This window comes from Ochlerotatus camptorhynchus, unplaced genomic scaffold (assembly GCF_037179485.1).
Source record: "Ochlerotatus camptorhynchus isolate MF236.1 unplaced genomic scaffold, CSIRO-AGI_Acam_v1.1 ptg000309l, whole genome shotgun sequence".
Classification (NCBI taxonomy): domain Eukaryota; kingdom Metazoa; phylum Arthropoda; class Insecta; order Diptera; family Culicidae; genus Ochlerotatus; species Ochlerotatus camptorhynchus.
The window spans coordinates 531,603-541,817 of record NW_027040797.1 but is presented as its reverse complement, the minus strand read 5'-3'; the positions used below and the strand labels follow the sequence as shown (position 1 = coordinate 541,817).

The window sequence follows — 10,215 nt, the reverse complement described above, 5'->3', positions numbered from 1 at the left end:
TTTGCGATCGTTAGAGTGCAATTGCAGCATTGTTGTATGGAAGAAGAACTCCGAGATTGGTTAAGAAAACAGAACTTGATGCAAGTGGTGGAAAAGATTTCAGTGATCGTAAGAGATACAAGAAAATTGCAAGCAGACAACATTAATTTCGAGAAGAGATGGTAACAAGTGCAGTGGGTGATGTTTAATGAGTGAAGAGGAAATTTTCGATTGATGATTAGAGTATTCCTTGAAATGTGAGTGTGGTATTTTCCCGAGAAAGATCAACGTGAAGAATTGAAAAGAAAATCAATAATTGTTTTGGAAATTATCTTCGACGAGCGGCTATCACCTTTGAACAGTGAATTTACAGGTGGATTGATGCTACATAGCGGATGCTGTAGTGAATGTGTGCATGAAGAAGACTAATTGGACGTGTAATAAACTATGAAAATTCTCAGTTTAATTTATCGTTAGATGGTGAGTGGAAATTAGTTTTTATATTGTATTTCTTGGATAAGGTAAACGCTTCAGATGTTCTGCATGCATTGTCAAGTGGTGTGATAGGAAATATCAGTGTTGTACAAACAGTGCAGTGCCTGCCCAGTTTTGACAACACATCGCCTACATTCACTGTGATGATTTCAATTCATGCCTAAGATGAGTTTTTATTTGACACATGACTTTTGACATTTATATAGAAGCGTCTGTCATGATCATTCTTTTATAGTATGTTTATTTGAGAATTGAAATTTTTTTTCAAAGCATAGCAAATTGTAATCAAAAAATGTTTTAAGATCAGGGACTGTCTGTGGTTTATGGAGCTGAAAATATAGCTCAGTGTTTGCTGTATCTAGTTAAATTTAAAAATTATGATTATGTAATAGCTGGTTTTATTCGTGATGCTTATATGTTTCCTCAAAGAAAATACCATGGCTGACCAGAACCAGTGATGGAAAAGTTCTCGAAAACTCACTATGACTCGCGAACTTTTCTCTTGGTGAGCTTCGTGAAATATCGCGAACTTTTCCAACACTGACTAGAACACATATTAATAAACATAAAATCATATTTCACTAAAATGGGTCTACTAGATTCACCAACGTTTCAATTGTATAGCAACATTTTCTTTTCATGAAGAAATGGATAGTTTTATGTCTTGACTTCATGTCTAGATTATATTCGGAAAATAATTGATAGCATGACAAGATATTTTAATTTTTTTTGAATGGTGAAAAATAATTTTATGCAGTAAAAAATGTTATAATTTCTCTATCATTCCACTGAGTTTGATAAATTTATCTAATTTTCATTTTTATTTGGAAGCTCCGTTCATTAGTGTTCTGATTTTAAAATTGATATTTTTTTTATGCAAACACATAAACATCACGAAGAAAAGTGTTTGTTAAAATCATTTTTTTTGCACTTTTAATGGTAATGTTAAACCATTAACTCTTGCATTTAACTGACGAACCAGCCATTGGCTGAAAGTAACTCTTATAAAAAAGCTATAGTGAAGCGACATGGCATGTCAATTTTTTAGGATTGTTGAAAATGTCGAAATAATGACAATAATTTTTAATTTAATGTTTTGATTCCCATCTAGCTTTATACGCAAACTATGAAAATATTATTATCCCTTTCAAATTTTTGAAAATATTATAATCCATCCGAAGTGAAAATGTTTTACAATATATACACTGTCGAATGCTTTTTCTATGTCTTGAAGAGCAATTTCAGTTGAGCAGCGTCCAGATTTGTTTGTAGGAATTGAATTAGTAGCTCTAGTAGTTGAATGTTCGTGATGAATTCCGTTTACTTTTAGACAACCTCGCCACTAATGATATCAGGGATGGCCGTTGACTTGTTCGCCCCAGTTTGGAATTGAAGTTTATCCTGGATTCCATGGATTTACAAACCAGGATGTAGGATGGCTGTATGTCCTGCCAATAGATCTCAGTTTGCATTGAAATAGTGCACTACATTCATAGAGCAGGTGTTCCTTGGTCTTGCGTTCTAATTTACAGAAGTGACAGATATAATTTTACACCATTTTAGGTGCACCAAATGGTATTTGCTGGAAAAATGTCCCAGGCCTGCTAAGTAGTTTGTATGTGTTTTCACACTAGATGGAATGCAGTGTTTGCATTGTCGACATAAGGAGAGGACTCTTTAATTTCCCATCTCTTAAATTACATTTTGATAGCTGAATTTTGAATCCCGCAAGCCCCGTAACGTGGGTAGATCACCTTTTCGTGGTACGTTACGGGATGTAAGATCTACCATCGACTTAGTCCTGACTACTTCAAACTAGGGGAACAGGATTTTTCAGTAATCGAAGGAACACATCTTAGTCCTTGTTACTTTTTATGCCTTGTTGATAGTGACAAGACTCGGCTTTGTTTTTTTTTATATCTTTATTAAGGAGGAAATGCAGCGAGTTGATTATCTGTGGGGCCTATAGCCGGTGGCGGGTTTGATTCCCGGTCCGGTCGAGAGAATATTTTCGGGTTGAAAATTTTCTCGACTTGCCTGGACATTGTGCTTGCCACACAATATACAAATTCATGCATTGGTATTGGCATCGAAAGCTCTCAATTAATAACTGTGTAAGTGTATACGCAATAAGCTAATATGCACTAAGCAATAAGCTTGAAATGCGAATAAGAATAAGAAGATGGTAATCTCGCTATGTAGCGATCATCTGAGTGGGATCCGCGAACCAGCGATTTCACAAAATTCGCAATTTCTACCATTGATGGTTTCAGCGAGCCATGTGGGCAGCTGAATCTTATCGTAAATTTTATTTCAGAGGCGTCCGCATGTCCAACCTGTTCTTGGAAAAGGTAATCAATGTTATCTAATATTATGTATGTACATTTTTGTACCGTTTGTGAAAGATAAGAAAACATCATCTTCAGCAAACAGCCACAGCGTTTTCACTTTCGCGAATGGAACTTGTAGAACAGGTAGAACTTTCAGTTACGAGACGCTTCTGAGTAACTTCAAACATGCCCCGTAACGTGGGTAGATCACCTTTTCGTGGTACGTTACGGGATGTAAGATCTACCACCGACTAGGGTTCTGATGCATGGTCATTATCGGTGTCATTCCTTAATTTTGTTGCTAAGGAATCCAATTTTGACTGACAAAGGGGCGCGCCTTTGGAGGGTGTTTCAACACGCGGGACCTTTCAATTAGAGTCGGATCCTTGCGATAAATGCAAGAGAGGCAACTGTAAAAAATTCGAATACTTCATCATTTCTTAACAGTGATGGAGTAATACGACATGCACTAAACTAAGGACACGGGATATACTACAATAGATCAATTTACTGGTCGCAGTAGTGTTAGGTCCCGAACAGAGGAAAACAAAACAAAATCCCGCGAAATGATTCTGGACTGGCAAAATTAATTGCTGATCCTTGTCGATCTATTCATTGCCTTTAATTCCACAGTGCCTAAGAACCCAGTATTTCTATTAGCCAGCTTTCACTGAGACTCACACGTATGCATGTATTTAATGCTTTTGCTTTAAGTGCTGCCTGACCTTTGAAAAAAAAATCTATTGGTACTGACAAATCAACCCCAAGGTCAGTTATCTTGGCTATTTAAGATCCATTTGTAAAAAATCTAATAGATTCTGGACGAACGCTTGAGCATTCTTTATTTTATTCCAAATAGGGTTTAGATCTAATAATTGACCTACTATGTACAACCCGCACTTTATCTCTCTTTTTCGAATGAATTTTTTTTTAACAATATGGAATGACTTCTATATTTATCTATTTTTCTATATGTACCGTTAGATTTGATAATGAGCCACAATTTGTTAATATTTTGTTAAAAATTCAACACTGCTTCTTGATGCATAATTCGGCGCACGGGCTTCAATTTCGTACAAATACATAGGAACGTCATTGAATTTACTTCGTCATACGGATGAAGGCAAAAATGGAATGGGAGAAGGGATTTGCTTGGAGTGCTTCTTTTGTTTTTAAATTAATTATCTTAAAGATAAATCGTCCAGCTCAAACCTTTGTAGGGGTAAGAGGTGGGACCATCATCATCAAATGGTGTAAATATCCATACTTTCTTAAAGGCTTTGTGTTTTAGCTTTGGAACTAAAGTTTCACACGACACTAATCTTTTATCGTGGATTTAAAGCGTTCAACAAGTCTTAGTCAAGACCGACAAGATTTTCATACATCCAAAATTGTTACTTGGGCGGGATAGCTTGTCGCTGTAGCTTTGTGAGTTTTTTGTTGAGCTGATGTATCTAAAGATTTAGATCATGGGTCTCATAATCGCCAAATATATCCAGTGAATATTTTTTTTAGATTTAGTCTCATAATAAGTTCTAGCAAATGTTCTACTGCATACCCAAAGAGCACTCTTCAATTTATAGATATTTTGCTTGCATTGATAATTATATTTGAGAATGATTCAACCGTTAGATTGGAATATATATTTTCTTTCGAGTGAAAGAAACAACAGTTGTATTAGTGGAATTTATGTTGGGATCCTCCTACTTACATCATTAAAGTGTATAGCTTAGGACCAATTGTAATTAAAACCAATCACCTTGAAACCAGTGAATATTTTTTTTAGATTTAGTCTCATAATAAGTTCTAGCAAATGTTCTACTGCATACCCAAAGAGCACTCTTCAATTTATAGATATTTTGCTTGCATTGATAATTATATTTGAGAATGATTCAACCGTTAGATTGGAATATATATTTTCTTTCGAGTGAAAGAAACAACAGTTGTATTAGTGGAATTTATGTTGGGATCCTCCTACTTACATCATTAAAGTGTATAGCTTAGGACCAATTGTAATTAAAACCAATCACCTTGAAACCTTGAGCTCCGAGTTTTTCAAGACGATCGTTGACAACACAGCCGCTCATCGTAAGTCAGTCCCATTTGCGTTTTAGCTTATTACCCATGATTTCATAAAACTGATTGAACTCAGTACACCAGTACAACATATAATTATAACATCTAATGATTTTATACTTCCGAAAAACATGTTTTCTAGCGAAATGAGTGGATGCAGCCCTGTTTATGACTTGTCTGGGTATGAGATTTAAACTAGTCACCTTTAGCGTGAGAGGTATGTCTAGCATGTCCCCTAGCCGCAACTACATGGTGATTCGGAATAACTGTCACTTTTAAAAATGGTCATAACGATTGAACGCTTGCATGACTTTTTTGATATCAGCATATTCCAGATATACTACATATATCACCTTCAACTTAGCATACTTTAATTCAAATCTCTTTCCCTTTGCGTTTAATTACCAGCCAAATTTGTCACAAAAATGAGCTACACCTGGCATTTACGTTTTAGTTCCACCACTTTTGGAGTCCTGGCGATGCGTCGAAGCTCTGATATTGAATGAATTTTCCACTCATGGTTCATTTTTTCCCCCATTATAATGCGAACAATAAATGTTTCATTCTGTTAAAGAGATCTCAGTTTCTAAAAGATAACACACGAATTTAAACAGATTTATGACATGCTCCTTTTTCACGTCCATGGCTGCTTGAAATCGAAAACGAATGAATTTTCAAATCTTACTATCAATACAAGTTGATATTTGCACACACTTTGAAACAAAAATACTTGAACGTTTACCTATTTTACCCATTGAAAATTGCATGGTTGTGAAATCGATGACAGTTTTTTTTTTGCTTTATTATAAGACTTTCAGCCTTTAGCTGGTTCGTCTCTTATGGGACAAGTTACAAACGTGTCGTTATTGATAAGAGTAATTGAAATCAGAGATAGGTTGAGCGGGCCAGGATGGTTCAGAGATAAGTTGAGCGGGCCAAGACGGTTTGCTGCTCATGTTTAAAAGAAGGGCAAATTTATAAAAAAAATGTTGAATTTAAGTCCAGTTCAGTCAGGTATTTAGTCCAAATTGCGAAAAAAAAAATTATGGAAAATCTGTAAAAATAACGCAGTTTAGAAACTCTAGAGTAATCCGAGAAATCTCAAAATTTGTTTAATTCTGAATAGCAAAACATGTGTCAATAAAATTCTCGACCATTCGGCCTAACGTCCATATGCCAAACGAGGTATCGTCAGCTTGAACTTCGTCAATCGACCTCCAGTACCGTATTAACGGTAGCGTGACGATGGGCTAAAACCAGGGCCCCAACATTCGTCTCAATAATATGTTCCAAGAAATTAATCGTTGGTTAGTTTTGTATTTGTATCGAACACTAAAGCTTTGAAAACTTGAAACAATTAATGATACAAGTTGATAACATGAAAAAAAAACAAATAAAAACTCTCTCATATACTGTCAAATTACAGAATTACAGGCACTTTTCTAGAGCTCTACGGTCTTGGTCAATGTTGCTCGGTTTACAAAGCATCAACTTTTGAAGGTGTCTGTTTAGTTCTTGTTCCCACGACCTAGAATGCACAAAAATTTTATCTTTTAAATACAGCATACTAGGAAGAGGGTTTCATGGATAAAATTGTGCATTTAATAATATTTAGAAAAGCTGCCCAAGACATCAAATACCTAGGATTTAGTACATAAAAAACCACAACAGTAAAAAAATAAAAATTAAAAGTAGTCTCAAATCGCATTAACCTTGAAAATACCAAAGTGGCCATAAGGGAAACATATCGCCCCAGTAAAAAAATACGATTTGATTTTTCTAAATTAGGGGAAATGGCTCTAATGTTGGCCTATGGATTTAAGATTGGGCCCATCGCTAAAAATCTGCTATTTTTAAATTTTATCTAGATAAACGCGTAATTGGGACGGTACTAATGGATATTTTTGGTCGCTATTGAAAATTTAGTTGATTGCCTAATTTATTTATACATCCATTTCACCTATATGGTGCTTCAAATGCAATTTTGTTCCGCATCGTCTCAAACTGATCTGGTAACATTAGTGTGCATCTTTCCAATGCGGTAAAGATGCTGATCAGCCTTGGGACCTGTTAGGCTATTCAAACTACCACAAGTTTTTGCCACTGCTCAGGGTATGTCGACCAAAATAGATTGGATCTTGTTTGAGGTGAATCCATAAAATTTCTATTTATCAATCCAATTATAACAATTTAAATTTAAATTGCAACCAACAAACCCTAATTTTTGGTTGCCCCAAAACTCATTTCCTATTCAATGTAATATGAACACGTCCAGCTCGTACTCACCATTTAAATAATGTAGCATGTAGGTATTGAAAACTACCTTGAAAAAGCAAAATTCAATCGACAGCTAGTAATTAACATAAATAATTCCAGAGGATCGACAAAAAAATATCCACATACCATCAAACAATTACTTCATGCGGCATACTTTTGCACTTCAATTGAGACACAACTGCCGACAGACACATGAAGCATAATTACACTAGAAAAAAAAATCTCACCTGCTAATTGACCACAAATGAGCAGATCGTTCTATCGGTTTCAGAGCGCCTCCCGGAGTCTGTTATTAAGCAAAATTCGATAACCCACATTTTCTAACCATTTCTCGCAATCCGCAATCGGTCTGCCAGAGTGTGTACTTCCGAAAGTAATGGCTTCGGTCTGCTGAAAAAAGAAGCGTAGATTGTGTTCCCCTTCTCTCAGCATATATACATATATACCTACTCTGCAGGCGGGTATGATCCACAAGTTGTTACGAAACGTTGTTGGTGCTATTGCAAAATTGTATGTAGGTAGTGTATGCATCCAAACTGTGCCTACATTTCACGGCGCGCACGTAAATTCGTCAGAACAATTTGAGAGGTGCGAAAACAGCACCGTGAGCCGATAATTGAGCAATTTCCCAAATTTTCACGGCATCTATTTACATCGAGACGGGTGGATAAAAAAATATTTCGTAACTCTTTTCTGCATATCTACCACAGCAGCACCCAGTAATTTAGGTACATTAACACTTGTCAGTGATAAGAGCTGGATAAAAGAATCGGTTGGAGGAAAATTCGAAACGCAATGAGCGGGCACTTAACGAGGAGAAAGAAAGAAAAGGAACACTACTTTTAGCCTTGGACGGCTTTGGGCCGATTTTCGTGAAGCAACTTACGCGGGGAAATATGAAACAAATACAGGTTGCAACGTTGATTGATCATTGATGTGCAACCCAAGTTCCGTTCGCAAATGCATCAATTGGAATTTTGATCGGGAATAGGGGGTAATTTAAATTGATGCTGCTAATAATTAATACGCCGTAAGCTAATTGCAGCATGACCGGTATTTTGATGCAATGAAAATGTAACATGTTGCATCACGACACTTTTGAAGAATTGAAATTTAGAGTTCACACAAATGGTTGTTTAGCCGGCGCTGGTGGTGTAGTGGTAAGCGTGACTGCTTTCTAACACCCCAATGGGTCTGGGTTCAATCCCAGCCGAGGTCGGTGGGATTTTTCTGAGGCATAAAAATCTCTGGTCACGTCTTCCTTCGGAAGGGAAGTAAAGCCGTTGGTCCCGGCCCATGTGTGTTGAATGGGTGCGATATCCTACGCAGGTGTGGAAGCTGCCTTCCTGCACATTCGATTGCCATCAATGGATGGCAATCGATGTCCGTCGGTGATTGGCACTAGATTGCGGAACAGAGACCGACGTTAAATAAAGGAAAGAAGACAAATGGTTGTTTGGGCATATGTGCACAAATGTGTTCCCTACTATGTTTAATGCGCTGGAGGTAAACCAACCTTGGGCTGAAAATCTCCTTAATAAAGAAACAACAACAACAACAATGTTCAAAGCGTTCAGTTTGATTTAATAAATCTATGTTTGAGCCTCTCTTAACCTAGTGAGTAAAGGTGCGGCTATAAGTGAAGACCATGCTGGAGACAGTAGGCGCCAGTACTACTCAACGTCGGTACACGGTGGGAATTCAGCAGTCCCTTCTTAAAAGTTCCTTCTTTTGGTCGTTGTTAACAGTAGGGTGGGTCTCAAATTAATTGATATTGAAAAACTAACTTTTCATATTTTTGAAAACACCTGAAGACACATGTTTTTCGGCAATGTTTAGCTAAGATGATTTCTAGCTCAGTTATATCGTTACGGTGTCGTTAAAGCTATCAACAGTTTATTTTCTCGATCAGGTTATTGTTTGGTGCGTGCGCATTGTGTTTGCCCAGAACTCGGTCGTGTTGTGATTGCGTTGTAATTAAGAATACCGTGAAATTCAGTTTTGGGAATGGATGTGCAAATCCCACATACGTGGATCCTGTCCAAATCAAAGCGACATACAGGATAGGTGAGGAGAAATCCCTTTTCACGATTAGAAGAATTTATTTTATGCATTAAAATACTGACACATACTGAGCATGAGCATGATTAACCGCACACGGTTGCTACTCCGTTCCCTGCAGTTATAAAGATCACCTGTGATTACACAGAGAACTACCAGATGGTGCTTGTATTGACTACACACTTAGAAATCATTACCGACTTCGGTATTTTTTACCGAACTTTCAACAGCTGAACTGTTCGGTAAAAACCGTCATTTTAATTCATTAGTTTAAAGCTTCAAAAGAAGGAAAACTTCATCAGACTCGATTATTTAAACAAGGCTGACAGTGTTTTGAAATTAAACCAGAGTGAAATTGTTTTTGAAATGAGGGTCAAAATTTTACCGAACGTTCAGCTGTTAAAAGTTCGGTAAAACATTACCGAAGACGGTAATAATTTCCAAGTGTGTAGGTATCATCCTTAATGTGTAAAAATTGGTTATATCTTGGTGATTATCTCTTAAAATTGGTGATCCAATGACACGCTCATCTAGATAATATTGATAAATAGCAGATTTTTAGCGATGGGTTCAATCTTAGATCCATAGGCCAACATTAGAGCCATTTCCCCTAAATATAGAAAAATCACATTCATTTGCGTACAGTGATTTTTTTTCACCAGTAGTAATAGCGCCATTGTCATTCATTGTGTGGAAATAGTGGAAAGATGCATAATGAATTCCGTAATGACTCAGGTCTCGATGCGTCAGCAAAATGAATTAGATTTTTTGCAACTCTGGCTGCAAGCAATCAGCAAAGTATCGTGCAAGTAATACAACGTGATTTTTTGTCCTTCCATGAAAGTTCAAAGTGCTGTTTTTAATTTTCAGTATGTGCATCAGTTTTTGTAAATCACTGTTATTTGACTGATTTTTTTCAAACTGTTATTTTTTGAAGTACAATGGACCAAATATTTGAATTTCTGAAAGATAAATATGCTGGTATTCAAATTTCTGA

The 10,215-nt window shown here is 36.5% G+C and overlaps 1 long non-coding RNA gene across 1 annotated transcript in view; it reads left to right on the top strand.

Annotated features, from left to right (window-relative positions):
* The first annotated feature begins 93 nt into the window (after nucleotides 1–93).
* Nucleotides 94–10,215, top strand: part of LOC135707396 (uncharacterized) — a 181,260-nt gene continuing 171,138 nt past the window's right edge. The window contains exon 1 of the long non-coding RNA XR_010518228.1: nucleotides 94–459. This is a non-coding gene — a long non-coding RNA (uncharacterized LOC135707396). The remainder of the gene's footprint in view (nucleotides 460–10,215) is intronic.